Source organism: Salvelinus namaycush, chromosome 17 (assembly GCF_016432855.1).
Source record: "Salvelinus namaycush isolate Seneca chromosome 17, SaNama_1.0, whole genome shotgun sequence".
Lineage (NCBI taxonomy): Eukaryota > Metazoa > Chordata > Actinopteri > Salmoniformes > Salmonidae > Salvelinus > Salvelinus namaycush.
This window is the reverse complement of record NC_052323.1, coordinates 9,854,690-9,861,036: the sequence shown is the minus strand read 5'-3', so window position 1 is coordinate 9,861,036 and position 6,347 is coordinate 9,854,690. Positions and strand designations below refer to the sequence as shown.

At 39.2% G+C, this 6,347-nt stretch overlaps 1 pseudogene; it reads left to right on the top strand.

Moving 5' to 3' along the window:
- The first annotated feature begins 104 nt into the window (after nucleotides 1-104).
- On the top strand, nucleotides 105-6,209 carry LOC120062275 (annotated as a pseudogene).
- Nucleotides 6,210-6,347: the final 138 nt, after the last annotated feature.

The window sequence follows — 6,347 nt, the reverse complement described above, 5'->3', positions numbered from 1 at the left end:
GGAGGTTAACCAGAAGTACTTGGTTGTGTACTTTATTTGTCTTCCGAATTTCTTGTGTTTGGTTCCGTATTTGTCATCACCAGTGTGTCCTAACGTAAGTTAGCTAAATAGTAGTGTTAATTTATAGCTACATTTTGTTGGCTTTGGTGATAAACTCGGGTACAAAGGTTATTTGCTTCGTTTAAGGTTTTAATTGCTGACATAAGTTAAACAAGGCATGGGGGCTAGCTTCAACTGTATGCTAGGTAACATTATCTTTATTATCAACTTAGCAAATAACGTTATCACTCCAGAAAAGGTCTAGCCACAGAAAGAAGAGGGGACATGATAACAACCGATGATATGGCTTGCAATGAGTTAATTAACATAGATGTTGACACCCTTGCCCCCCATGATTTAAAGCAAGAAAAAATCGAACTTTCTGCAACTCTACGAAAGTACTACTCATTCTGTAAGAGGAGGGTGAGTGTAACAAACGGTCTATTTTATTGGCTGGTTATTGTATGTCATAATGGAGACGTATCTCTAATCTTGCAGACATTTGGTACATTTGTGGCATCCAAAAGAGCTTCAACAACAGTTTGGAATTGCTGTGGCCAGACCTTCAAGGAACTTTCTTTCATCCACAAACATGTGGCAAGGACTCATGACACTGACATTCACCAGCTTACCCAGTCCACATTTGAGGTTTTACTGAGCCAGATTGAGAAAGAAGCCACTTCACAACAACAATCAACAGAGAAAGAGCCAGTGGACATTTCCTCCTGGATACCTGACACCAGTCACATCACTGGTGACCAGCTTCACAAGTATGGGAGTTATTACATTTGACTGTATAGTACTCTATGAAATCAATACCTTCTCATGCTCTGTTTCTTGTAATCTGTAAAGTGGCCCAGGTGAGGTTCTTCTGCTCTACTGCTACTGTCAGCTGGCAGATCCACAGCTCATCTGTGCTTGGCAAAAGGCCCTTTGTGAAAAACTCCAGTTAACTGGCAAGGTAACAGAATTACAGAATCTTGGCTTATAAACAGATGATGGTGATATATATATATGTTTACATTCAGTTATCATACAATTTCTGCAGGTGACAGTGGCAACCGAGGGGAACAGTTGGAGGCACAAAAGTGGCGACTGGCTTGTACATCAAGGCAATGTGCTGCTATCCAATCTTCAATATAATGGAAAAAGAAGACTTTAAGGTAAAACAGAAAGGCTTCAGTTTGAGGCAAGTAGAACTGGCAAAATTGATGAGAAAATCATGGTGGCCATTTTTAGGCCCATTTTAGACCTTTACAGGCCTCCTGTGAGACCCTATGATCCATGAGACGTACATGATACAGACATCTTGGTGTCATTTTACCAGTGTAGTGGAGGGTATACGCGGGTATACGCTGTATATCCACTTGTTTTTCAGTGGGCATTGTGTATACTCACTTAATCCCTACGATGCGTATCAAAGAAGTGTAGTGGAGCTATACACCGTATCAATAAGGCTGATGGAACCGATCAGAATGTTTAGCTTAAAATCTTGAACTATTATTTCTTCACATTTTAGGCGCAGCAATGTGCACATGGTGGTAGGCCTATGCGCGAATGTTCAAAAATGCAATTTGTGGGCTATAAAATGCACATGGACAGAGATGGAAATTTCCTTTAGAAAACATGCGACAACTATCATGGGTTGATAATGACTAGGATAATGCCTTTAACTGCTAGACAATGAAATAAACTTGAAAGAACCAATAGAACAGGAAAGGAAGTCATTATAAAATAATTACCTCCACGTTTCTATGGTGGGATTTTGTCTATAAGCTATACTGAACAGAAATATAAATGCAACAATTACAGTTCATATAAAGAAATCAGTCCATTTTAAATAAATAAATGAGGCCCTAGTCTATGGATTTCACATGGCTGGGTCGGGGTGCAGCCGTGGGTGGGCCTGCGAGGGCATAGGCCCACCCACTTGGGAGCCAGGCTCAGCCAATAAGAATTAGTTTTTCCCCACAAAAGGGCTTTATTACAGACGGACATACTCCTCAGCACCCATCCCTCTGACGATCCAGCAGGTGAAGAAGCCGGATATGGAGGTTCTGGGTTGGACATACTGACAAATTCTTTTAAAAAATGACGTTGGAGGCGGCTTATTGTAGCGAAATGAACATTCAATTCTTTGGCAACAGCTCTGGTGGACATGCCAATTGCACACTCCCTCAAAACTTGAGACATCTGTGGTATTGTGTTGTGTAACAACTGCACATTTTAGAGTGGCCTCTTATTGTCCCCAGCACAAGGTGCACCTGTGTAATGATCATGCTGTTTAATCAGCCTTTTGATATGCCACACCTATCAGGTGGATGGTTTATCTTGACAAAGGGTAAAATGCTCACTAACAGGGATGTAAACAAATTGTGCACAACATTTGAGAGAAATAAGCTTTCTGTGCATATGGAACATTTCTGTGATCTTTTATTTCAGCTCATGAAACATGGGACCAGCACTTTACATGTTGCGTTTATATTTTTGCTCAGTATTCTTTGAAGCAAGGCAAGACATGCCTCAATCTATGAAGTATATGTCCAGTTTTAAACAATTAAAGAACAGGAAAATATAGCGACGCCAACAATAGACCTAACCATTGTCTTGTAGATGGAGAAGCTTTCCCCCAAAGAAATTCTCAATTAAATGTTAACTAGCTACAAAGTAGCCTATGCCTACCTGGCAGAATCAATCCAGTGGCTATTTGTTTTGCAAACTGCAACTCGTGCTACAGAAACACATATAACCAAACAGTGCTAGGTGCCTGTTCGCTTGAATTAAAGGGTAACTACATTCAAAAAAAGAAAAATCTTAGATTTTTCCCAAACCTCAAAAGTGGTCTCCTGATGTGGTTTAAGCATTTTTATGGACTTAGAACATCATCTATTCTTTTTGTTGAGTGCGAAAATCCGAAACCGATGAATTTCTGACAGTTGATAGCCTAATTTATCTGTTTCAATAGTTGGCCTATTATTAGTCTACTGCACAGTACAGCTTGGGTTGGCCTGACTGAAAGACCAATATGGGATTATTCACGTTAGGTCATTGTGCGTGTCACTGTTTGTCATAGAATTTTTCACACAAGGTGCCTTTCCTTCGCCGGGCAGGACATCTGGGATATTTAGCAAAATTTGAGTATACCCACTTCTCCAGGCACCATTACACCATTGCATTTTACTCCTTTTATAGTGTAATCTCAAATATGGAGTATGTCAAGGTCCCGAAATAGAAATGTTCACATTCATTTTTTCAACATTAAAAATATGAATATCTCAAAAGTACCCTTTTTGATTTTGCTTATTTATTTATTTTTATTTTTTTTTACATATTGTTTGGAACGATATACTCTTCAAACACGTCAAATTTCCAGAATGGGTTCTCTGGTACTTTAATATTTGATCCATTTAATGCTTAGAAATTGACATGAATGAAATCAAAAAGGGTACTTTTGAGAAATTATAATTAAATTGAATATTTGTATTAAATGTTGAATAAATTAATGTAAAAAAAATTGTATTTCTGAATCTAGACAGACTCTGTTTGTTAGGAGTATAATGACACCAAGATGTTGTCTGTATCATGTACATTTCACAGATCATAGGGTCTTACAGGAGGCATGTATAGGTCTAAAAAGGGCCTTAAATGGCCATTTTCATCATGACTTTCTCAAACTGTTTGTGATACAATTGTAAAAAGCATGTCAAACTTTCTTCGTCTCAATGAAGTTACTATGTGAAAATTGCTATAACAATCTGAGAAACCTTAAATATTTTCGGGCTGTACTGGCATGGAATCGCCCAAGTGTTGTTTTCAATGCTCAATATGTCTTCCTGTCTCCCCTTAGACCAGCAATGGGGGTGCAGAGTGTTTTTGTGTCCTGAGGGTTGGAGTCTACAAGGAAATAGTGCCAATGGGAGTGGACCCAGATGCCCTCTCCTACAGTCTAGCAGGTAAACAACATGTGTGTCTTGTGTACGTCTGCGTTGCATATGCTATTTGAGATGATGGAACCAGTAAGTGGTTATGGTTGAATATGGCCCTGAGTTAAGCCTCTTTTTACCACTTAGGTACTCACTTGGAACCTGAAGAATTCCACAAAGAAGTGGAGGCTCTTTTGTCAAAAGGTGACTCTTGCAATGATACAATACTGCTGGACTGCCGGAATTTTTACGAGAGTAGAATTGTAAGTATTGCTTTTGACTGCATATGTTTGTATCCCACTTTGTTCTTTATGATTTTTTAAAGTTTATCAAATAGAGTAATAAAAATATTGGCAGGTTAAATATGTTTTTGTTTTCAGGGCCAGTTCAGCCAATGTTTGGCCCCTAACATCTGAAATTTCAGTTACTTCCCCGATTTCGTTGACCAGAACCTTGACCTCTTTCGAGACAAGAAGGTCTTATGTACTGTACCGGCGGCATTCGCTGTGAACGCGGCTCAGCCTATCTCCGCTCAAAAGTAAGCCTACCTTTCAGGTTTTGCACAGTGTCAGTATATAATTGGAACATTTCAAACACACTTTATCTAACTAAAAAGCTCAACCTAAACAAACAGTGTTTGTTTCTTTCCTACTTCCAGCATGTGTGTAAAGAAGTTTATCAGCTGAAAGGTGGCATTCATAAGTACCTGGAACAATTCCCTGAGGGCTTCTATCGCGGCAAACTGTTTGGGTTTGACGAGCGCTTTGCAATCTCCTCCAACAGTGACATCATCTCAGGTCTGTGTTAACTGTGAATTGCCCTTAAGACTTTATGATCATCACAATGTTTTTTATTTTTATGTAAGCAGTAGCAAACCCAGCATTCCAACATATGGTTCACCATTCCTGTTAGAACGAGAGACCAGGGCCCAGTTTCCTGAAAGCGATGGAATTTAGGCTTACGAGTGTTTTAACGACTTTCCTACAACAGCCGAAGATGGAACATGCGTTTCCCAAAACACCATGCAGAGAGAACGTTTGCTAAGTGCGTCGTTGAGGCATGTGTCGATACTGATAGGATCGAAAGAAAGGAAGCACTGCTCTAGGATCAGCGTTCTCCCTTTCCAATCTTACCTTAACATTACAATTATTCCACAATACTTATGACGAATTAGCTCCTAGAGCGATATTATCACCTATGGCTACAAATATTGAGCCGGCTTATTCTAATACTTACGCTATAATAATGCACTAAATCAAGATTTGGCACATCATTGCTCACATTACACATGAAATATATTGAGGCAAAAATCACAGACGGTAGCGCTCAAATTGCTAAATAAAACTCAATTGAATGAACATGAAATGTATTTTATAATAATTCAATATATAGGCCTATGTAGCCTAGACTGTATTTATATTTTAATACAGTCATCTCGGTTTTCACCTGAAGCCTTCTATATCCTTCTCTTGTTATGCAAAGAAATAGTCAGCTTTGTATTTGTAGTCGCGGTCTAATTTGTTCTGAAGTTATTAGCCGTCACAGAAAGACAGATGAACATCTTGATTTTGTGTTTAGCAGAGATTTCTGTGTATAAAGTGATGTGAAAACGCAAAAAAGCATGTAATGACGTACTTACCTGTTCTGTGAGTGGTCTGAGGCAGTTGTTAAATATCAAGCTTTTTCAAGCGCAACTTTAGTAACGATGGTTTTGAGAAACAGCTCTGAGATTTAACAATGCTCCTACTAAGGTTTAAGCGATGAATGCAGCCTTAAGATGCTTTTGGGAAACCAGGCCCTGTCCATCAACATTCCTCTCCCCTTCCTCTGTGTGCAGAGTGTAGGTACTGCAATTCTCCGTGGGACCAGTACCAGCTATGCTCCACCCACTTCTGCTGCCAGCTGGTCCTTTCCTGCTCTGCCTACCACACCAAGGGCAAGGGAGAGGAGCCCTCCGCCACACCTCCAGAGAGAGGAGTGCGAGTGCACAGCCATGCGGCCCAGGATGCATTGTGATGTGACATCACCTGTTTAAAAAAGTACAACAGAGCTAAGCAGAGACCTTACCTGGAGCTTAACCCATTCATGTATTTTAAATGGACAATCCTTATTCAATAGACTCAAATGTGATTGTGGTGACAATCGGCTTGTGCCTATTTTAATTAAAGAAATCCTCCTCAACAGATCTGTTATTTTATTCGTTTGCCTTTAATTACTCACCATCATGAGTTAAAAATGCAATAACATTTTACACTAGATAGTAAATATGACAGAGACATCAAATGTCCCTGATATCATCACTTGGTTTATTGTTTAATACAAATAAATAAAACATCTATATTTAGAACAACATAAAAAAGTAGGTGTTGATTTGACTAGCTAAAT